General features: G+C 38.2%; 1 pseudogene; it reads left to right on the forward strand.

Moving 5' to 3' along the window:
* The first annotated feature begins 577 nt into the window (after nucleotides 1-577).
* Nucleotides 578-24,237, forward strand: LOC149185311 (rhamnogalacturonate lyase B-like; annotated as a pseudogene).
* Nucleotides 24,238-24,711: the final 474 nt, after the last annotated feature.

The following is a 24,711-nucleotide window of genomic DNA, read 5'->3' on the forward strand; positions in this document are numbered from 1 at the left end:
TCATGCTTGTCAAGCAAATTTCAGTTTGTCAAAATGGATAAGGCACTGGAGCTGCATGTTCTTAGTGCGCCACAAGGGCACACTATCCCTAGTGGAGCCACTGTTATCACTGAAAATGCTGTAGTTAAAAATTTTTAGCCTGGCTTAAAGAGTGGGTGTTTTCGCAGCGCCTGAATTCTTTTCAGTAGTTTCGCAGCGCTACCTGTTTGAGTGGTTTCGTAGCGTGCTACGAAACTGGGGATTTGTTCGAGTTTTCATTGAAGGCCTAGACTTCAGGGGTTAAACCTTGTATTCAAATGCATGAGAAGGATGGAAGCGAATGATTAAAGTGAATTATTAACTGGAACTACATCAGCAATATAAATCAAGGTGGTAATGGAGAAGTGGCTCAAGGCTTTGCTGCCTTTTCTAATACACCGGTTGATTATTCTGTTTCCTCTTAGTCTATCATTTCAATGTTCACATAATGGTTGAAGAATGATTTGTCACCTTAAATACTGGTATTTGTGAGATCGCTTTGGAGATTACAAATTGGGTTGTCATTAATTGTCTTCCTAATGAAAGAGTTCTTTAATTCATGGAGAATTCATTAGAGGGCCAGATGCTGCCAGCAGACTCAAAGCGGTTGTTTGAAAAGCACGTTGTTTCTTTAGTTCCTTTCATTCCAAATCTCATACTGAATGTATTCGTAGACTGGAAAGAAAGGCTATTGAAGGCTTTTACACGAGCATTTGCAGAGTGTAACTCAAGCTCGACAATGAAGCTCTTATACCTCTCATCAATTGAAAACATGTTTTTTTCATGATGTACGAGATAAGTCTTCTTCTAGTGTTTCTAAGAGAAATGGTCAATTTGTTTCCGAAGCTATTATGGAAGCTGAGGCATGACAAACCCAACGCATCCAATGTTGTATTAAGGGTTCTTCTTCATATTGGTCGTTCTGCTCCTGTAGATTCTATGCTGCTTGCAGAATATACGAAATTACAGCCAGTGTTACAAATAGGCAGCGTTGTGTTTATTTTTGCAGGGGATCACGTTTTTTTTTTAAACTGAGATACACAGCACCTCCTTAATGCACGTTGGTTCATTATTAATGCACATATTGAAGACATGAAAGTGCTCTTTTGAAATGCGGTGATCAATGCCAGGTGTCAAGTAGTTTTATAATAGTTTGATTGCTACAAGACCGCCATTATTAGTGGCACAAGAGCTGGTATTAGATTAACTGGTGCCGTTAAAAGATAAGTGCGCATTAAACAAAAACAAAAGAAGGATGATGCCATTCCTAGAAAGAGAGGAGAAATCGTTGTCGTAAAGACAAGGAAGCACATGGCAGAGCTCGAAATAGAAGAATTTCCTTTGTCAAGGTGGATGGTATTATTTAGATATTGTCTTCTACAAATGTGGTAACGTGCCGGTTACATGCTCCAGCTGGCGACCAAGAAACTTCTCAAGCTCCATAGAAGTTTTGGAGTTTAAAGAATTACCAAAGCACAAGTTAAATTCAGAGGGAGATTGTAAATATTTCAAGAACCATGGCTCTCAGAAGATTTGCGCTACATTAGATTACATTTATCACACTTTTGATAAGTATGCTATTAGTTCTGCACTCTGTAGCGGAAGTGTTAGGAGGGCGATGTGTATTTTGTGCATCAGGGTGCTCACATTGCATTAGATAATGGAATTGTGCGAGTCACCATATCAAAACCAGCGGGGATAATTACAGGCATACGTTATGGAGGGCTTGACAATTTGCTCGAAATTTTCAACAAAGAAACGAACAGAGGATACTGGGATCTCAATTGGAACGAGCCAGGAGGGAAGGATACGTTTGATGTGCCAAGTGCGATATTTTTTAAAGTGGTCGAGGCTAACAAGGATAAGGTTGAAGTCTCTTTCCTCAGGCCATACAATCCTTCAAGCAGTTGGAAGATGGTGCCATTAAATATAGACAAAAGGTTTGTTTTGCTTCGAGGGAGCAGTGGGTTTTACACCTATGCGATATATGAGCGTCCAACAGGGTGGCCAGATTTCAATCTCAATCAAACTTGTGTTACATTCAAATTGAGGAAAGACAAAATTTCACTTCATGGCAATTGCTGATAACAAACAAAGATTGATGTCATCCTCGGATGATCGGATACCAAATAGATGCAATATACTTACATATCCTGAAGCAGTTTTTCTCTCAAATTCTGGGAACCCTAGCCTTCAAGGCGAGGTAGATGATAAGTACCAGTACTCATGTGACAATAGGGAGAACAGAGTCCATGGATGGATCAACTTTGATCCCATGGTTGGGTTCTGGGTCATCACTCCTAGCGATGAATTTTGTAATGGAGGTCCAATAAAACAAAACTTGACATCCCATGTTGGGCCAACATCGCTTGCAATGTTTCATAGTGCTCATTATGCGGGTGAAGAGCTATGTCCTAAGTCTCGTTCTGGAAAAGCATGGCAAAAGGTTTTTGGCCCAGTCTTCATTTATCTTAATTCTTCATCAAGAGAGGCTCGCCCATTCTCCTTGTGGCAAGATGCAAAGTTACAGATGATAAAGGAGGTACAAAGTTGGCCTTATGGGTGGCCTGAATCTCCATTATTTAGAAAGAGACCAGAACGAGGATATATTACTGGACAACTGTTAGTACATGATAAATATGCTGTTGAGGATGTTCACCCTGCTCGTTTTGTTTTTCTGGGATTGTCCACACCTGGAGAAAAGGGCTCTTGGCAAAAAGAGAGTAAGAGCTACCAATTTTGGAGTCAAGCTGAGGAGAATGGGCTTTTCTCTATAGAAAATGTTTGCCTTGGTACCTACAATCTCTATGGTTGGGTGCCGGGTGTTCTTGTTGACTATATGAAAGAAGGCTTGATTAACATATATTCAGGTTGTAGGATAGATGCTGGAATTTTGATCTATGAGCCCTCAAGAGATGGCCCTACTATATGGGAGATAGGTTTACCAGATCGCACTGCTGCAGAATTTTTCATTCCAGATCCCAAGCCTTGCCACATCAACAAACTATTTCTCAATCATCCTGAAAGATTCCGGCAATATGGCTTTTGGGAAAGATATTCTGAAATCTTCAAAGACAACGATTTGATATATACAGTTGGGACTAGTGACTGGAGAAGAGATTGGTGCTTTGCACACACATGCAGGATTGAAAATGATGGAAGCTTTCGTCCCGTAACATGGCAAATAAAATTCCAGCTAAGAGGTGTGGAACAAAACAGTCTTTATAAGCTTCGATTAGCAATTGCATCATCAACCAATGCAGCCATAAGCGCAGTGTTAGCAGAAACCAGTAAAGAAGGCTGTGTTTTCTAAATCACACAGCAGTTTTGTAGCGCGCTACGAAACTGCTGTAGGTGATAATTTTATAGCGCAGAACTGTTAGTGTGATACTGTGAGCGGGAGTTGTGGAAGAGAGATATCTGTTTATCAATACCATCTACAGCACATTCAAAAACATGTCAGCATTCCATACCTGGGATTATTAAAAGACTTGGGAACATGTTGCTACACTTTAGGAGAATGTTGGGAGACAGAAGCCGTGAAAACAGAGCACCTTCTTTAGTTAATTAATGAAGCCATCTACGTGACTGGAATCCAAGGCCAACTTATTTAGTGTACTTTCCTTCAGTCATCTCAACTCAAGCAGCAAAAGGACATGTGTCAAGAGCCAGAAAAGCATCAAGCATACGAGGAGAAAGGAATTAATGTTTTAGTTTGATTAGGATTGTGTGCAATTACATTTCAGCACTTTGTAATAAATACATTAATTAAATAGCATGTAGGAATAGTTAATAGCCACCTTCGAGGCTCCCCTCATGCTGGAGGAGGAAGCTCGAGGTGGTTTAGTTTGCTTGCCTATATAGGGATCAATGTAGCATGTAATAGGGGTTGGATATTTTATAGAAAAACAGAGTTGTTTTGGGCCATTGTAAGACCTTTTTTGACAGTAATAGTAAAATAGTGTTATTCTCTTCTCAAGATTCTCGATGGATTGTCATGTTCAAATATAATGATGGTGTTTTATACTTTATGTTCTTTTATAGTCTTGTTGTAATACAATCACTCAGAATTCATAATCATATGCTTTGACTTCCTGTGTATTCAGCAAGCTATATTTTGGTGGAGTATGTTTGACATGTAATGCAAAGAGCCTTGATTTCCATGAGATGACCATGTTTTCCTTGTTTACTTAATATAATAGACTCCATAGCCCAATGAGAACCAGTTTGATGTGTTTCCAACTAGCTTTGCTTTCATGATTAAATAAAGAGTTAGCCATCTAGTGTTTGAAGGATTTTATCAAGAGTTTGTGAGAGAGCCCTCTCTGATCAAAGAGGCTAATCTTTGATCTAAAGTTAGGTTTGAAAGAGTTACATGAAATCTTGCTTGGTTGCAGCCCTCAGTAGTGATTTTGTGATAACAAACCGTTAGCCTGCGATGAGAGGTAGTTTTCTCTCTCATCCGCCGGACACGCATTGTGCGATGAACGGAATCGCTCGTTCTCTGCCTAAATTTGCTTATCACCCAATATGCCTCTGATATTCTACCGGTTTTGGAGAGTAGGACCTGCCTTTCTCCTTAACGCTTTCCCTACGGTTTCCCAGATTCCCATGCGACCGAGCACTCAGGGCCTTTCCTTCTTGAGGGGTTTCATCGCTAATCGTGCATCAGAAATGGCCTCCGTTTCACGATCCGGGCTTCCTAACTGCTAGTTTTCCTCCTACGCAGTCTCCATGGGCCTCGGTCAGCGCACTTTGACTGAGGTCCTCGTCGTTCCTTGCTGGCTACAAACTACCACTATCCAGAGGTCTTCCTGATAGCTCTTTGTTCATAAATTTTGAAGTCTATCCTGATTTGATACAGTCATGGCACTTCGATAATTTTCATGGATCTAATTCAGATCAATGCATGCATTGAAAATTATGCAAAATCTCATTTTGGATATATTCGTACTAATAATGGAGAAGAATATACATCAAATGAATTTGAAAATTATCTTCGCCAACATGGGATCAAAAATCAAACAACCTTGCCTTATAATCCCCAACAAAATGAATAGCTGAAAGAATGAGTAGGACAATCTTAAATATGGTACGTTCCATGGTATTTTTCAAGAATGATAAACTAACATTTTGCATTGATGCAGTTCTATGTGTTGTTTATATAAAAAATAGGTGTCCATTTAATCTATCAAAAACAAGACTCCCTATGAAATGTGGTATGGCCATATTCTTTCGGTGAGGCATCTCAGTGTTTTTGTTTTGACTTGTTATGCCTTGATATCGAAGGAACAGAGAAACAAAACTGGTGCAAGGAATCACAAATGTATCTTCTTGGAGTACTCAAATACATCCAAAGCATATTGTTTCTATGATGAAGTGAATAACAAGTTTATAATATCTAGAGATGTGATCTTTCTTGAATCTTCCAAGACTGAAAATGTTGTTGAGCGACAGCTTGATCTTTTGGATAGATTCGGCCATGCAAATTCTTTTCAAGAGTTTTATAATGAGATTCCACACCTTGAAGGGGGGATTAATATAAAGAATCAATTTTTGGAATCTTCTTCTGAAGCAATCTCTCCCCTGCATGAATCTCTAGCCATTGATGATAGTATGAGTGATGTGATTGACAGAGTTGGGAGACTAAATCTTGATTTAGCTCCATCTTAGTCAATGGAGCATCTTGGGCCATCTCAGAAAGTTCCTCCAAAATGGCTGACAAAGGCACTTGAGTGTGTTTGTACTCATGAGGTTGGAAAGAGAGGAACAAGAAGCTCAACCAGACAGAATGGAGGTGATGTAGACAATTCTAATTCATCTACTGATATGGATTTTTCTTATGGTTGTGAATTGGATTTGCTGACAAATTTCCAACCAACTTCCTTCAAATAAGTCGCTTCTCATGATGATTGGAAAGAATTGATGTAGAAATAATATGATGCTTTGATAAAGAATGACACCAGGAAGCTGGTTGGTCCTCTGTTGGGAACCAAACTAATTGGCTGCAAGTGGGTCTTCAAAAACAAGTATAAAGTAGGTGGCTCTCTTGACAAGCACAAAGCTAGGCCTGTGGAAAAAGGTTTTGCATAGAAGGGAGGGGTTCATTATGAGGAGACTTTTTCCCCCACTGCAAAATGGGCTACCATCGAGACACTCTTTGCCTTGGCAGCTCAAAATGGTTGGAAAGTCCATCAAATGGATGTAAAAAGTGATTTCTTGAATGGATATTTGAAAGAGAATGCTTTTATGTCCCAACCAGAAGGATTAGTTGTGAAAGGTCTGGAACATAAAGTATGCAAGATTTTAAAATATTTGTATGGCCTCAAGCAAGCACCGTGATCTTGGTACGAGAAATTGACTGAGAATCTTCTGAAACTCAATTTCAAACATTATGATCTTGATGATGGAACTTTGTTTGTCAATAAAGTTGGAAAAACAATTGTATATCTTGTGGTGTATGTATATGATCTTCTGATGACAGGGAACAATGAGAGCTACATTCATCCATAAATAAAGAACCGAGGAAATGTTTTGAAATGACATATTTGGGCTATGTCCACTACTATCTTGTTATTGAAGTAACTCAACATATGAAATTTATATTCGTCTCTCATAAGAATTACATTGGAGATTTGTTGAACATGTTTGGCACGGTTAAGTGCAATCCTTTAACTACTCCAATGGAACGAAACTTAAAGCTCACATCTCATGAAGGAAAAGAATTGTAGGACGCAATAAAGTACAGACAACTCATAGGAATTCTCAACTACCTGACTACTACCAAACCCAACATTTCATTTGATGTTGGAGTCATCTCCATGTTTATGAAAATCCCTTGTGAGGGTCACTAGTCTGTTGCAAAAAGAGTTCTAAAGTACTTGAAGGGAACTCAAGACTTTGGACTCAAGTATACACAGGTGGATGATTTCAACATGATTGGATACTCTGATTCAAATTTCGATGGAGATAAAGAAACTGGAGTATCTAGTTTAGGTTATGTTATGAGTCTTGGATCAAGAGTTATCTCCTGAAGGTCACGCAAACAATCAGTTCCAAAAAATTCCACAAATGAAGCAAAATATGTGGCAGCACTTGAAGCAACGAAGGAAATTGTGTTGGAAATAATACTGAGAGGGGGGGTGAATCAGTATTATCAAGTCAATAAAACTTTTTCATTTCCAAACTCTGATTCATATATTCTACTTCCACAACTTCTTATGATTAAGTTAATTGATCTTCAATGAGTGCATTAGAACATTAACAACCATATTATCAGTTAACAGATGCAGTGACATAGAGTAGATCATCACACATAAGGCACACACATGAACAACATGATATAAGGTGGAAACCCAATGTGAGAGAAAACCACCTGCTGCAAGTCATCTCAATCTTCTTCTTAATAAGAAAATCCTTTTACAATATTTGTACTGGTGTAGTCTTATACCAGTACGAGAGCTACAACCCCCTTTGCTCTTGTACTAGCCGATCCATTTACTAGTACGCAGGCTGCTACCTGCTACAATGCTCCAAATATTTCCTTTAGCTCTTGTACTAGCTTAGATACTAGTACGTAGGTGCTGACCTACAATCTTCTCTCCTCCAGGTACCACGTTTCATCAATTTTCAGACTGGATACACTGAAGCACAACACATAATCTGAAAGGCCACATTTCATCCAATTTTCATACTGGACCCAACAACAACATTGAAGCTCATAATCAAGCAACCTTCTGAATCACCCAATCACCAGATCAATACATATACAATAAGAGTTATCAACCAGATCTAGTCCACCAGATCATATAAGGATAAGTCATTATGAACCTGATCCATTCATCTATCAATACTGAAGCTAATCATAATCATTCAATCAATCACTGCTGTTATCAGAACATAATACCAGACATCACTTCAAAAACCCAGAACACAACAATAATAAACAGGGGCAGCTAAATAGGTTTCATGAAAAGTCCGCAGCTTCACCCATAGAACACCTGCGTACATTCGCACTGTTTCCAACTGCTTTCCTGCGCACCCACGCACTGTGTCTCACAGACTTCCTGCGCACCTCCTCTCTGTGTCCAATGGAATGCCTGCGCCCCTCCGCATCTTCTGTAATTCTGGGCCTGCGAACCTGCGCACCTACAACGCTTCTGTGCCTGCGTATCTGCGCACCTACAACGCTTCTGTGCTTGCGTATCTCCGCACTTTTCTTTCGCTGCACTTGCGGTCCTGCGGGTATAGACAATTTTCAGACTTCAAAGATAACCCAAACTATCAGATCTGCAGATCTGATCATGCGCCGAGGAGATATCAACCCATTAGTAGATCCGACTTGTAATTCTCATGTTTCTCCTTGACATTGATTCAACTCTCTCTCACAAACCGATTACAAGAATTTCAGATCTAGCTTCTCTCAAGATCTTCTAATTTCACCCGTGTCTAGCCAAATGATCTCCTTTGCTTTATATAGGCAAGCTCTTGCTAAAGCCATGAGTCAATACCATAGATAATCAATACAAGGGGCCCACAAACATGGGGCTCAATAATAATAATAATAATATAAAACAATACCACTGACCAAACCATAGGATCAAATACGTCGGGCTAAATACTATGGTCCACCATTGGATTCCCACGTGAGAATACTTTTTCATTGCATGAACTAGGCTCCGCACCTTTTACATGGTGTACCTGTGGGTATGTACGCACTTTATCTATGATATTACTGCGGGTCTGCACCTTTTGTACTGTGTACCTGCGTACTTATTTTCTTCATTATTGTGAGCTAATCATCAATCTCTGCTACTGACTGGTTGTACTATGATCCATCACCTGTATGAGTTGCCATCAAGGACAACACTTTAGCCATAATGCCAACAATCTCCCCCTTTGGACTTGATGGCAAAGCTTACTTGTGAACTGTCATCTGATCCCTTTGTACTGTCCTACATCCATGTATTCTGTCATATCTGATATCTCTTCTGTGGATTCATCTGAATGTATACAAGTGAGATGATCTTCTATAAGAGGGTTGCCATCAAGTACAACACATGCATCATAAAGCCAACAAATTGTGTAGCTTAGGAAAATTCTAGAATATTTGAAGGAAAAACAAATACATTCAACTCCTCTTTTGATTGACAACACTTTTACAATAAAGTTTCCCAAGAACCTAAAGTTCCATGATCAAAAAAAGAATATCAATACAAAATACCATCTGATTCAACATTATGTTGAGGCCATAACAATCCACCTACGACATTGTTCCACAAATGTGGAGATTGCAGACATCTTCACCAAAGCACTTGGAAGGCAAAATTTTGAAAGATTCTAAAATTCTGAATAATGCTTGGACTCACCAACATCACTTTAGATTAAGGGAAAGAATGTTGAACACCTAATATTTAACATTAAGAATCCTATGTCAATATTGTAAATAGAAAAAATTAAAATAAATTGGAAGATAAAAATACATTGGAATATAAAACCAATAATATCCTTCTCCTGGTATATATTCATATATTATCTTAATGAAAATAAAACAAGTTATTCATAGAATTAATGTTGGGGTGACAAAATATAAAAAAGAAACATAGAAATTTACTAAAATACACTTTGAAGATGATTTTGAAGTTTTTTTTTTAATTTAATTTAAATTATTTTTATTTTAAGTACCGTATTTTAAATTTAAACGTTGTAGTCCGTGGCAATGAGTTTTTTAACTAAAATTACGAGATTTTCGATTTATTTTACGGAGTATCAGATTTTTTTAATTTATTTAGGTCATATTGACTTCAATGTTTAAAAGATTGTCTAGTTTAGTCACAGGTGGAGAGATTGACTTCTGATTAATTTTATGCTAGTGCGCTCCTGTACAACCAATATTTTGTGATTACTTTGACCAAAAATTGTAATTTCTTTTTTTAATTTGACAAGAAGATCAGTATTCAACATCCTTGTTTAAATGACGTTTCATTTATTCAAGAAAGAAAGAAATAAAATTATTTTAACAAAAATTGAAGATTTAATTTATTCCCATGGGATCTTCTATTTTAGAAATTAGCCAATGGGAAGATCTCCAAAGATTTATGAGAATGTGTTTTGATTAATTTTATGTGATTGCGTTGAGAATGTTTTTGATTAATTTTGTGCGATTGCATTAATTTTCAGCACATTGGTGACTAATTTTAGGCCAGTAGCGCATCAATGATTTTATTGAAACGCGGTAATTTTTTCTTACTTTTGCAAAAAAATGGATATTCACCATCATTGCTTAAATGTCGTAGTCTCGTTCATTCCAATGAAAAAAGAATATTTATGGATTTTATTGATGTGCACTCTTATTTTTGGAAAATTAGTGACCTGAAGATCTCCAAAATATTTGGAAAATATTTCTCCTTTTGTTAATGCGATTTTTGTATGTGAACGCTGCTATATAGGTAGGCTTGGAACTCCATTTTCTTACCTATCTTGAATCACCTGAGAGTTGCAATTTTTATGGGTAGATCTTGAAATACCTGAGAGTGTATTATGAGAATAGGGTGGGTGGTGGTCTTGCACGAACGAGAGATGGAAAAACTTCGGAAGAATCTTTATGGGTAGTCTTCAATCACATGTAAAATAGAATACGTATGTAGAATTGGAAGTTTGGGTGGGTGGAGACGTGGAATACGGAGATGAAAAGAAGGCTTTGGGAAATTGTTAAATAACTTTCTTGAAACTTTAATTGCATCATTGTTAAATTATTTTTTTATTCAAATTGTTAAATAACTTTATTGAAACTTAAAACCTAACTATCAATTTTCTCATACACAGTTATCCAATGGAAATATGGACAACTCACGAGGTTGACAGGATGTTAGAGTTTGTGTACATCCCCTTTATAACCCTCAACTTTCAAAGTCTTTGTTTACCCATTTAATCTCTCTCTCTCTCTCTCATTTTAACTGGATATGTCATAGGGAATTTATTCTCTTTTTCCAACTCACAACATTACGCGGACAAAGGATTTGAAGAAAAGAAAATTTTTCGTGGACTCCACTTGATTGATAATACAGAGATGGGGTTTTAGGCCGGTGCTTTTCCCGGATAAATTCCTCTGTGTTATGTGTGATTGATTCCTTCTTATCAGTTATATGTGTTCATGCTTGACGTTGCTCATGGTTGATTAGCTTTCGCAAAGTTTATGGTAGATGTAGATCTAGTATTATGCTTTAGTACATTGCATATATCAGTTTGATCTGCAGGTGAAATTTCTACATGATATCAGTGAGCTAGCTAATTTGTAGAGAAAATTCTACAGAAAACTATTCCATGAAGAGCCCTATCTAGGTCTCTTTTCTTTGCTTCAACAAAAGAGTACATGGGTATGCTAATCAAGGTGGATATTGGTGGCCACCCACCAATTCCACTTGGATCCCCACCATTGCTTCTTTTAGTTTTTCAGTTTCCTTAATTGTAGCACATTTTACTATTTTTAGCAATTTTTCGGGTCCTAAAGTTTCAGAGCCGTTTTGAGGCCCTAAATGACGTTTTTTTGGAAATCTACCGCGAGCGTTTTTTTGTCTAAAATCATCTTTTCTATCGTAGTCCTCGGAGAGATCTTTCCAATGCATTATCATGCGCATCAAACGGAGATAATATGACCAAGTAACGACCTTGGGAAGTTGGTTGTCCAACTCACCCCAACGGGGCCCATAAACTTTTGGTGTTACATCTCCTCAGGTTAGGGTTTTCGTCGTTTAGGGTTTGCTCTTATTGTTCAATAATAAAAAGGCCCTTGAGCCTCATTGTAGTTGATTTCGAAGGCATGTAGTTGCCACATCTCTTCTCAGAGATAAGCTACCATCGCCCTAGCTGGTGTATTTCCATTTCTGTTTGTAAGCATATTTCAGTATTTTACATTAATGAAATGAAGTATTATTTCCGCTGCATCTCTATGTTTATGGTTATCTTTGTAATTTTTTGTGTCCCTGTTTAAATCTGAATCATATGCACACTCAAAAATCCATTTTTTTGGTGGACTTTATGAATTTCGTTTATAAGTCCTTCCATTCCCTCAACATTGTGAATTATAAACTAGTGGTTATGTGGTGTGGGTCTATTTCCATGGATGAGTTGGATGGTGGTGGTCATGCAAGCAACGCGTCCATTTAATACTTGCATGTAGCAATCTCAACAGCAAGACGACAACTCATTTATTTTTCATCCATTGTACCAGGATCTGTGAAAGCTCCAGGGGGGGGAAGTTCATTGTATTCAAGGTTGATATGATTTCTGTGAGTGTTAATTTTTTGGCCTTGAGGCTACATCCATGGAGTGAGGGAGGTTGATCAATATGCAGGATTTCGACCTTTGGTGTTTGTATGAGAGTCTGATGTGCCTTTTTGGATGCCATATATTCGCCAAAGGAGTAGAGAAATTTGTCATTAACAAGGGATTCATGTTCTGTGTTACACAATAAGTGTGGTCTGGTAATTTAAGATTTACATCTCTGGAGCTTTTCCCACATGGTTTCGACAGGAAAATTTTATATTACTCAAAGGGGATTCGAGAGCTATTCTTCATAAGCTTGCAGGCGGTATCTCAAGTGGATCTTATGGAAAATTTTGGGGACCTTCACGACAACTTTATTTTTCTCTCTATTGAAATTAGGGCCCCTCTACCACTTTGTGTGTTCCCATCCCTCCTTTCTCTAGATAGAGGAGTTTATCTTATATGAAAGTTGTTATGTGATAGATTCCATGCCAATTTGGGCTCTCTGGTTTTATAAAGGTACCCAACTCTCAATTTCAAATTTCATTTCAATTATGCTCTTTGCCTTGTCTTGCTCTTGCAATTTTTTTAAGGATTTTGCACCTATGTTTCCTCCTATCTGAAGCATTTATTTCGCTTAAACCATCTTCATTATTCCCAAACTCCGATTATCCCTTCGTAACTCTCCCTCACCTCTCATGTTGTTCCCTCAACTGCTTAGGGATCCTCCCTCTTTCCTTCAGGTCCTTTTGGAAAAACACTTTAGAGCCCTTGCTGGGTTGAGTTACTAGTCCTAGAGCCTTAGTTGGACAAATTCTTTGGAGCCCGATAAAAGCTATGGGTCGAGTTACTAGTCTTGGAGCCTTGGTTAGAAGAACACTCCAAAGCCCTAGAAGGCTTGGATAGAGACTGATCTGAGGATGGTTTTGTGATGCCCGATCATGAGGTGGAACCATTGTTTGATGGGTTGAGGTGGATGGCCTCTGGAAGCCCTCGATGGTGTTTTTATTGATGTGTTCTATGAGATCCCAGGTTCATGCTTGGAATATGGCACGAGAGTGAATGGCTGAAGAGATATTTGGCTCAACCATCCTACGGTCAGGAAAAATGTGGAAATCCTATCTCGGGTTTGGATTTTGCTTCATCAATATTATTAGCACTCTATAATTTTTCGAGGTTACAAAAGAGAACCATAGAGGTAACCACAAAACCACTTTGGAAGCTGGGATCTAGCCCTATCAGCTTCAGACAAGGATCTCTCTATCAGATTTAACTTTGTTGTATTTAGATATTAGGATAGTTATGAGAGTTCAGAGTTTGATTTTAAAATTGATTGGTTGATTAAATGCCTGAAACTTCCATTGGGCTATGGAGTCTACAACTTAACGTAGATATGTTTCAAATTTTCAAAGGAGTTTCACAGGGAAAGCTAGTTGAACTAACTGGATCCTTTATGTTTAAATGAAGTGTGATAGAAGAAAAGATATAAGTTCAATTGAAGTTAAAGAGAAATTAAGAATCCTTTAACATGATATCTGAAGAAAACATTTAAATTATCCATAACCAAAATCTGAGTGTATTTTTAAACAAATTTTGTTCATCAACTTTCTGTAAAATAATTCAGGTTTAAGAAAACATAAGCATGGAAACAAAGAAATAACACATAAACAGTGAGAGAAGCACTTCACCAAATACTCTGACACATGAATCCTGTGAAGAATGTTCTTTTTATTACTGATTATCCCATCAAATGAAAATAATACAATAGCTTTCTGAAACGCAAAAATCAACCCTTGATACTTCAAAAAGAGAAGTATTTATAAGTTATTTACAAAATATCCTGTCAAAACTGATTAGGTTGTATTTAGGAATTCCTAAACTGAATCTATCTAATTGTTAAAAATAATTAGGAAAATTGGAACTATCTAAAGTGCTCGCACTTGATTTGCGGAATTGTTAAATATCTAGCCCTTCGAATCCTATTGTGTTGTTGATGCTGAGTTGTAAAACCAAGTCATCTTCTTACTCCAGTAACTCACATAATTTATCCCAACGTTGTTCACTGGGGATAGATGTCCTGAGTAACTTCCCATGGGCCTCATCCACTTCAGTGTATTTGGCAAAAGTTGGGTTGGAAATAAAGATATGCTTGATTTCATACTGAATGTCCAAATCATATGCCAATGCTTCTAAAACACTTTTCCTATCACACTTATTCTCCCTCCTACAAATTTATAAGTTTCTTTAGCCCTGGTCAACAATTTGTAATTGTAATATGACCTTGTGCTGAGCTTGTCATTTATTACTAATAAGCTGGGAAGTCCTTTTTGTAGAGGGCTTCCAGCTTATTGAAGAACCTTTGTACATCAATGCCCAGAACTTGACACTTTTCTTCTAGCTACCTGATCAAATTTCTCTTGGTCAACACCTTTTTGACCTCTAGTATGGTTTCAGTTCTATCATCAATCTCCAGTTCTTCTAGTTCCTTCTTGTTTTTGGAATTGAGGAACTTGATGAGCTCTGTAGCTTCATTGGGTTTATCACCCAACTACACTTTGATTTTTTCAATAGCTTCACTAGATCTCTGAATTAATTCCATTTGCTAAAAAATAATTTGAATAGACTCCCATATTTCTACCATGGCTTTATCTTGTTGACATAGAATGTCATTGATGTCAATATGACAATATTCGAGGAGCCAGAGGAAGCAAACAGAGCCATCAGAGAAGCAAACAGAGCCATCAGAGAAGCAAACAGAGCCATCTGAGGAGAAAATAGAGCTATTGGGAGCAATATGCCACAGAATACACTATCCAGAGCTATCAGAGCCATCGGAGGAAGAAAACAGAGCTATTGGGAGCTATCGAAGCAAAGTATGGCAAATAATGCCAAAGAATACATTATCAGGAGCTATCGGGAGAAATATAGTGTATATGCATGCAAATACACTATCGGAGGCGGAAGACTTAGTTATATTGCAAATACACTATCGGAGGCGGAAGACTTAGTTATATTGAAAATACACTGTCGGAGGTAGAAGACTTAGTTATATTGCACATACACTATCGGAGGCGGAAGACCTAGTTATAGTGGAATACACCATCGGAGCGAAGAAGTATATATATATCAGCGATATGATAATCAGCGGTTTGGTTATGTGCCATCACCCTAAACTCCCGACAACGACATATATGTGCGGACCTGACGGAACATATAAGTTCGGGTTCATAAATAGTGAAGTCCGCCAAAAGTGTTCCGAAGCATGTTTTTAGTGTATTTCAGATTTTCGGGCTCTAAGCCTTGGCGCATTAAAACATGCAAATTTGCAATATATATATAAATATCTTATAACTGCAATACATGCGGACCCGTTGAAACAATGAAATATGATTTAATATCATATTGCATCCGCTGTATCGGTAATCGCATATCGCAATACCCAAAGGGCTATCCTCCTGGAAGCGCCGATTGCGATGAATGTTGCAGACCCGATGCAACATTACTAGTTGGCTTAATATAATATCGCATCCGCAGGTGAATCGGCCATCGGCCATTGGCGCGACTGTTGATTGCGATTACACATCGGACCTAATACGGTTATAGATATGGGTGAATTAAATTGGAAGTCCGCCCTTAAGCGATTCAGTCGTGTTTTTTCATATAATTTTGTGTATTCAAATTTTTGCATTGCATGGGGTTTTAAGGCCAAAGATGCATATAAAATGCACCCAATAGTTTAGGAGGCCTAAACAAAAGCCGACTGCGATTGCGATTATGACGTGGCATGTGGGTTTGAACTGTTGGTACAGTATCTCTATAAAATGATAAAGTCCTGTGTATTTCTATGATTTTTGATAAAAGAAGCTCTGTTACAGTTTTAACAGGCAGTAGTTTTTCTCTGTGTATTTGGTCCTTGTCATTGAATCGACGTGTCCTAAGAGTGTTGGTGAGCATGAAGAGACAGAGGAAGCTACAGTGATCAAGAAGCTAGCGCATAGGAAACCGAAAAGCGAAAGCAATGAAGAAGAGGGAAGCCAAAGGACAAGCCAGTGCAGAGGGAGCTGAAGCGAGCATTGAGGAAGCCGAAGAGCTAGTGGAAAGCAGAAATGAACAGTCAGAGGATACATAAAACAGGAAAAACAAGGAAAGGAGGGTCTATGTGTATAATCAGAGTAAGAGGAAGCCGAAGTTCAAGCAGAGGCAGGAGAGGCATGAGAAGCAGGAGAAGTAGGAGAACAGGAGTGAAGCAGAAGCTTAGCGGGCTTGGGAGTAGAGAACTACAGCAAAACAGTTTATACCAGATTTGGGTTGGAGTCCACGTGGTTGGAGCCTTAGAACTTTAAGGATTGAAATCCTTGGGAGTTGGTGCTCCTAAGTGCATAACTATTTATTTCCTTGGAAAAACAGAGTTGGTGCTCCGGAGGTTGGAGCCTCACAAAATTCCAAGTTGGAGCTTGGCAACTGATTGCAACCAGTTATATATTGTATTTATTTCATTGCGTTTTTTGTGTTAATAAAAGCATTTATTCCAACTATCTATTTTCTGTGTTCCATATATATATATATATATATGTTTTGGTGATAAAAAAGAACAATTAAAAAGGAATACTGATTCACCCCCAACCTCTCAGTATTTCCAACAATTGGTATCTGAGCAGGCTTCTTCATACTAGCCTAACAACTTGAAGAAGGATCCACAACCACAATGAGAAATCACGAAGCATCAGGAAGACCTCCTCTGTACGATGGCACTAATTTTGGTTTCTGGAAAAAGAGAATGACCTACTACTTAATGTCCCTCGGACCTGAAGTCTGGCATTCGGTTCTAAATGAGTGCCCAATTCCTTCCACTCTTCCAACAGATCAAGACAAGAGGAAAGCTTACATTGCAAATGCAAAAGCCTTGAAATCCATCACTAGCGGAATCACTGATTTTGAGTTTACTAAAGTCATGAACTATAACTCTACCAAAGAAATGTGGGATAAGCTAATTGGCTTATATAATGGGGACTCAAAAGTCAAGGAGGCAAAGCTTCAAACTCATAGAAGGCAATTTGAAAGTCTGAAAATGGAAGATGAAGAAGATATTGCAGCATACTTTCTCTGAGTAGCTAAAGTGGTTAACGCTCTTAAAGGTTTGGATGAAAACATTGAAGAAAGTACCATTGTTCAAAAGATCTTGAGATCTCTTCCAGAGAGATTTGACTCTAAAAATAAGTGCCATAGAAGAAATAAAGGATCTAGATACTCTCAAGATGGATGAACTCCATGGGATCCTCACTGCCTATGAGACAAGGAAAGGTGGCCCAAACTCCAAAGATGCAGCATTCAAGGCTTCAAAATCAAAGAAGGGGAAAGAAAGAAATCACTGTAGTGATGAGTCCGATGTGGAATCCGAATTGGCTCAATTTGTACGAAAGCTGAAGAAAGGATCTAAGCTAAACGGTAAGTACCCTCTTATCTATTTCAAATGTGGAAAAATAAGTCATTATGCTGCAAAATGTCCTCATAAACATGATAGTGATGATGAAGGAAATTCTAAAAGAATGGTACACAAAAAGAAAGGGTTCAATACGATGAACTTCTTCTCTAAGCAAGATGAGTCTGATGGGGATGAGTTTGTAGTCATCAAAAAGAAATCAGATGAGGAAAGTGACCATGATGAAAGCCAAGAAACATTATTCATGGCATTCACAAATGATGATGACTCATGGCTAGAAGGAAATGTAGATGAACTGTTAATAAGTGCCATTGAAGAAAATGAGAAACTGTAGAATAAAATCATTTCTCTCAAGGTAGAAAACGAGGAAACAAGAAGAAGAGAATATCTCTTGGAAACAAAGCTAAAATAAAAAGAAGAGACTTGTGAAGAACGTGAAGCCGAAATTGTATCTCTTAGGAAGGAATTGGAGCAAGTTAAAAAGGGTTGGAAAAGCTCTCAAATACTTGAGACTATCCTAAAAGGTCAAAAACCTCAACATGACAAGTCTGGAATAGGTTTTAAAGGAGAAGCATCAAGCACTAAGAATAGTGTGAGAAGCTATGCCGATGCACTTTCCAGCAACCCAAAAGAAGAAAAAGTATGTCATCAAAGGCGCATCCCAGATCCAAAGAATGAAGAGAGAATAGCTCCAAAGAAGAATGTGGATTCGAATCATGGATACTACAGCAAATACAAACCTGTATTCCATCAAAGGCCCATCTCAAATCCAAAGAATTAAGCGGGAGTAATTCCAAGGAAGGAAATTGACTCAAACCGTGGCTACTACAACAAGTACAAAACTATCTTTCTTGGACTTTTTTTCATTGTAAAAACTTTGGTCATCAAGCAAGACATTACATGGCTTGCAAGAGTGAGACACCAAAGCTAAAGGATCAAATAATCAAACCATATGCCCCCAAAAGGTAGGGACAAATCAAAACCTTCAATTCGTTTGATCCCTTGACCAATTTTGATCTGATTTGCTCATTATGCTACAATAATGGACACTATGAACAAAACTACCCACTCAAAGGAGGAAAAGTGAGTAGTGAGAATCCCAACACGGATAAATGTGGTCTGGCTGTATATGCTCAAAATAATGAAAATCAATGGTTTGTGGATAGTGGGTGCTCTAGACACATGACATGGGACAAAAGGAAGTTCGTCTCATTGAGCAAAAAGGAAGGAAATGTCTCCTTTGGAAGCGGATATGCCAGAATTGTGGGAAAAGGAACTGTTACTATTATCAATGGAAAAGGAAAATTTCAAGATGCTTTGCTAGTAGATGGGCTCAAACACAACCTCCTGAGTGTCAGCCAAATCTGTGATCAAGGACATAATGTTGTCTTTAGCACTAAAGACTGTGAAATAAGGAACTCTTCCTCAGGGGAACTTGTGGCCAAAGGGGTTAGAACACCAGAAAACATTTACATTCTGAACAAGATTCAAGAAAATAAATGCTACCTGAGTCAGACAGATGAAATTTGGTTGTGGTACAAGCGACTTGGACATACAAGCTTCAAAAATATGATCCATATCAGCATGATTAAAGCTGTACGAGACATCCCAAGGCTATTCAAACCAAATCAAGGAGTATGTTGTCCATGTCAACATGGAAAGGAAACCAGAACCAGCCACAAGACCAAGGAGCTCTCTACATCAAAGCCCTTGGAGATCATCCATGCTAATTTATGTGGACCAACTAGAAATCAGGCACTCCAAGGAGAAAGGTACTTTGATGTATTTGTTGATGACTATACTAGAATGATGTGGATATATTTTATAAAATATAAATCTGAAACATTTGAGTGTTTTAAGAATCTAAAAGCTCTTGTAGAAAATGAAAAAGACTGAAAAATTAAGTGCGTTAGAATAGATAGAGGGGGAGAATTCACATCAAAAGAATTTAATGAGTTCTGTAATATACATGGAATTAAAAGAGAGTTCTCTGCTGCCAGAACACCCCAGCAAAATTGGGTAGTTGAAAGAAGAAACCAAAAAGTTCAAGAAATGGCAAGAACAATGTTATTAGTAGCAGACTTGTAGCCAAAATTCTGGAGAGAAGCAGTTGGGACAGTTGTCTATACCTTGAATCGAACTCAATTAAGACCAAATTGTGAAAAAACTCCTTATGAATTATGGAAAGGAAGACTTGCTTCAGTAAAGTACTTCAAGATCTTTGGAAGCAAGTGCTTCATAAAAATCAATGATGGCTCACCAGGAAAGTTTGATTCTCGAGTTGATGAAGGGATATTCCTTGGATACTCTACACGGAGAAAAGCCTACAAGTGCTACAATTTTCGACTAAGGAAAATAGTGGAAAGCATTGATGTAAAGATTGATGAAGACCCTCCAGAAAAGGAAATTGAAGAACATGAAGATCCTCCTCTTATTGAAGAAGAAGAATCTGAAGAAGAAGAAATAGATTAGGAAGAAGAAGAAGAGGAAAAATAACAACCTCATACCCCTTCAAAGATGGAGTTTCTCCAGAAATATCATCCAGAAGAGCATATTATTGGCAATAGAGATGAAGGGATGCAAACTCGAAGAAGGATGATAATTATACCAAAGAGAAACGGTATTGCTCTTCTATCCATGATAGAACCAAAAACATTTGCACAAGCAAGGATCCTCATTGGGTAAAAGCCATGGAAGAAGAAATGTCTCAAATTGAGAAGAACGAGACATGGGAGCTGGTACCTCGTCCAAAAGACAAACATAATAGGAACCAAGTGGGTATTCAAAAATAAAATGAATGAAGATGGACAAGTTATCAGAAACAAGGTAAGGCTTGTTTGCAAAGGCTATTCACAAATTGAAGGAATTGACTTTGAAGAAACATTTGCACCAGTAGCTCCTATGGAAGCTATCAGGATGTTCTTGGCATTTGCTTGCTCAAAAGGATTCAAAATCTATCAAATGGATGTAAAATCAGCATTTCCGAATGGGGAACTCAAGGAAGAAGTATACATGGAGCAACCAGAAGGGTTTGATCTAACGGAAGGAAAAGACTTAGTCTGTAAGCTGAAAAAGGCATTATATGGGTTGAAACAAGCTCCTAGATCTTGGTATGCAATATTGGATCACTACCTACAACAACAAGGCTTCAAGAAGGGAGTGGTAGGAAGTAATATCCACATAAAGATGGATGAAGGTAAGTTACTAGTCACACTTGTTTATGTTGATGATATGATTTTTGCTAGCAATAATGATGAAATGAGCCACGAATTTTATCAAAACATGCCAAGAAAATTCGAGACGTCAATGATAGGAGAGTTATCTCACTTCCTTGGACTACAAGTATCTCAAACCAGAGCAGGATTTTTTATATCTCAAGCCAAATATCTTAAAGACATGCTTAAGAGATATGGAATGGAAGATTGTGCACCCATGAGCACACCTATGACCACAAATTGCAAATTGAGAAAAAATGATGACTCCCCTCCAATAGGTGCAACTCATTACAGGTCAATAATTGGAGCCCTTCTGTACTTAACTGCTACAAGACCCGACATTATGCAGGCAGTAGGAATGGTGGGAAGATTTCAATCTGCCCCTAAATAATCCCATTTGTTAGCTGTAAAAATAATTCTCAGATATCTGAAAGGAACTCTTGATTTCGGTCTTTGGTACCCTAAGAGCTCAACACTGACTGTAACTGCATACACCGATGCTGATTGGGCCGGAAGTGTAGATGATCGACAAAGTACGAGTGGAAATGAATTCTTTCTGGGAGGCTATTTAGTAGCTTGTCTCAACAAAAAACAAACATCCATATCATTATCCACAGCCGACGCCGACTATATAGCTGCAGTAGACTGTTGTACTCAAATAATATGGATGAAGGAAGATCTAAAAGATGTCAACATAGGTACAGATCAACCGATTACCATCTATTGTAATAACACAAGTTCTATCAGTCTTAGCAAAAATCCAGTGATGCACTCAAAGACCAAACACATACCAATCAAGTATCATTTCCTTCGTGAGCAAGTAGCTGAACAAAAAATCGTCTTGGAATATATCAGTACTAAGGAGAAAATAGTTGATATTTTCACAAAATCTCTTCCTCGAGAGGCATTTGAACATCTTCGTCAAAAGATGGGGGTTATCTTTTAAGCATCACCCAAGTTCATTCATAAAGAGGTTGCAGGATAGGGGGAGCAGTTCTACAGGGGGGGCAGTTCGACAGAGGAAGTTCGTATGCATTCCTTTGCCATTGATGTCAAAGGAGGAGAGCAGAAGAATATTGCCATCAATAACAAAGGGAGAGATTGTTGACATAGATTGTCATTGATGTCAATATGGCAATATTCGAGGAGCCAGAGGAAGCAAACAGAGCCATCAGAGGAGCAAACAGAGCTATCGGGAGCAATATGCCACAGAATACACTATCGGGAGCTATCGGAGCCATCAGAGGAAGAAAACAGAGCTATCGGGAGCTATTGGAGCAAATTATGGCAAAGAATGCCAAAGAATACACTATAGGGAGCTATCGGGAGAAATATAGTGTATATGCATCCAAATACACTATCGGAGGTGGAAGACTTAGTTATAGTGGAATACACCATCAGAGCGAAGAAGTATATATCTATATATATATATATATATATATATATATATATATATATATATATATATATATATATATATATATATATCGGCGATATGATAATCGACGGTTCGGTTATGTGCCATCACCCCAAACCCCCAACAACAACATATATGTGCAGACCCAATGGAACATATAAGTTCGGGTGCATAAACAGTGAAGTCCGCCAAAAGTGTTCCAAAGCATGTTTTTAGTGTATTGCAGATTTTCGGGCTCTAAGCCTTGGCACATTAAAACATGCAAATTTGCAATATATATATAAATATCGTATAACTGCAATACATGCGGACTTGTTGAAACACTGAAATATGATTTAATATCATATCGCATCCGCCGTATCGGTAATCACATATCGCAATACCCAAAGGGCTACCCTCCTACAAGTGTTGATTGTGTTGAATGTTGCAGACCTGATGCAACATTACTAGTTGGCTTAATCAGTAGGTGAATCAGCCATTGGCCATCAGCGCAACTTCTGACTGTGATTACATATCAGACCCGATACAATTATAGATATGGGTGAATTAAATTTCAAGTGCGCCCTTAAGCAGTTCAGTCGTGTTTTTTCATATAATTCTGTGTATTCAAATTTTTGTATTGTGCGGAGTTTTAAGGCCAAAGATGCATATAAAATGCACCTGATAGTTTAGGAGGCCTGAACAAAATCCAACTTCGATTGTGACTGTGACATGGCATGTGGGTCCACTCTGCTGGTACAGTCTCTCTGTAAAACGATAAAGTCTCGTGTATGTCTATGATTATTGATAAAAGGAGCTATGTTACAGTTTTAACAGGCATCAGTTTTTCTCTGTGTATTTGGTCCTCACCGTTGAATCGACGTGTCCCAGGAGTGTTGGTGAGCACGAAGAGACAGATGAAGCTACAGTGACCGAGAAGCCAACGTAGAGGAAACCGAAAAGCCAAAGCAATGAAGAAGAGGGAAGCCAAAGGACAAGCCAGTGCAGAGGGAGATAAAGCGAGCGTTGAGGAAGCCGAAGAGCCAGTGGAAAGCGAAAACGAATAGTCAGAGGCATTAGGGATACATAAAATAGGGAAAACAAGGAAATGAGGCTCTGTGTGTATAATCAGAGTGAGAGGAAGCCAAAGCTCAGGCAGAGGTAGGAGAAGCAGGAGAAGTAGGAGAAGCAGGAGAACAGGAGTGAAGTAGAAGCTCAGCAGGCTTGGGAGCAGAGAACTATAGCAAAATAGTTTATACCAGATTTGGGTTGGAGCCCACGGGGTTGGAGCATCAGAACTAAAAGGATTGAAATCCTTGGGAGTTGGTGCTCCTAAGTGCAGAACTATTTATTGCCTTGGCAAAACAGAGTTGGTGCTCTGGAGGTTGGAGCCTCACAAATGTCCAAGTTGGAGCTTGGCAACTGATTGCAACCAATTATATATTGTATTTATTTCATTGCACTGTTTTTGTTAATGAAAGCATTTATTCCAGCTATCTATTTTCTGTGTTCCATATATATATGTTTTGGTGATAAAAGGAACAATTAAAAAGGTATACTGATTCCGCCCCCCCCCCCCACAACTCAGTATTTCCAACACATCTATCCTTTTCCAAATGTTCTCCTTAACCTATGCTAGGGTATTACCCATGGCAGTCTACTTTTCCATCTGCTGCAATATCTAGGAAAGAGTCTGGGATCTCTACATCTCTATCAAGAGAGAATTCTCATATCTAGTGCTTTGTTCTTGTAGGATTTTTACATCTTCTCTTGGTTTTTTAATTTCTTCTCCTTGTATCGACATGTTTTCCATTGATTGAGCTAATTTAATTGAATCATTTGCAGTTGACGAAGAAAGAGGTGTTGTAGAGGAGGATGTTCCTACTGTAGGAATGCCTATTTGAAGTAGTGATGCAATAGGAATTGCATCAAGAGGAACCATAGCAAGTTGAGAACTCTGTTCTTTCTATTTGATCAACCTATCCATCTCTGCCTCCATTTCCTTAATCTTCGGTGGCCGACAGTTTCAATTGCTTCTTCAGGGATGATATTTCAACATTGTTTTTCTTAATAATCTCTTCCATAGCCTTTGAATTACCAGGATCAAAACCTTCTTTGAGCACCATTTCCTCTAAATATTTAATTCTGCTGTCTTTGGCCAGAGAGGAAATTTTCTCCAATTTGAGCTGTGACTGAATATTGTTTAAAGACAGTCATGGTTTAGAAGCAGTAAGTGCAATCTATGTGAAGATTGAATCAAACATTTCTCATGTTTACTGATTCATGTCCATCTGGTCCAAAGGATGGACATCCTTTGCCTCAAACTCAAATGTAGTTTTCTTGAAATCAGTTACTGATCTAGGTTGAGGTACTTGTGC

This window comes from Pinus tabuliformis, chromosome 3_2, assembly GCF_031772625.1.
Source record: "Pinus tabuliformis cultivar Carrire ecotype Pingquan chromosome 3_2, CPIR1, whole genome shotgun sequence".
NCBI classification, from domain to species: Eukaryota; Viridiplantae; Streptophyta; class Pinopsida; order Pinales; family Pinaceae; genus Pinus; species Pinus tabuliformis.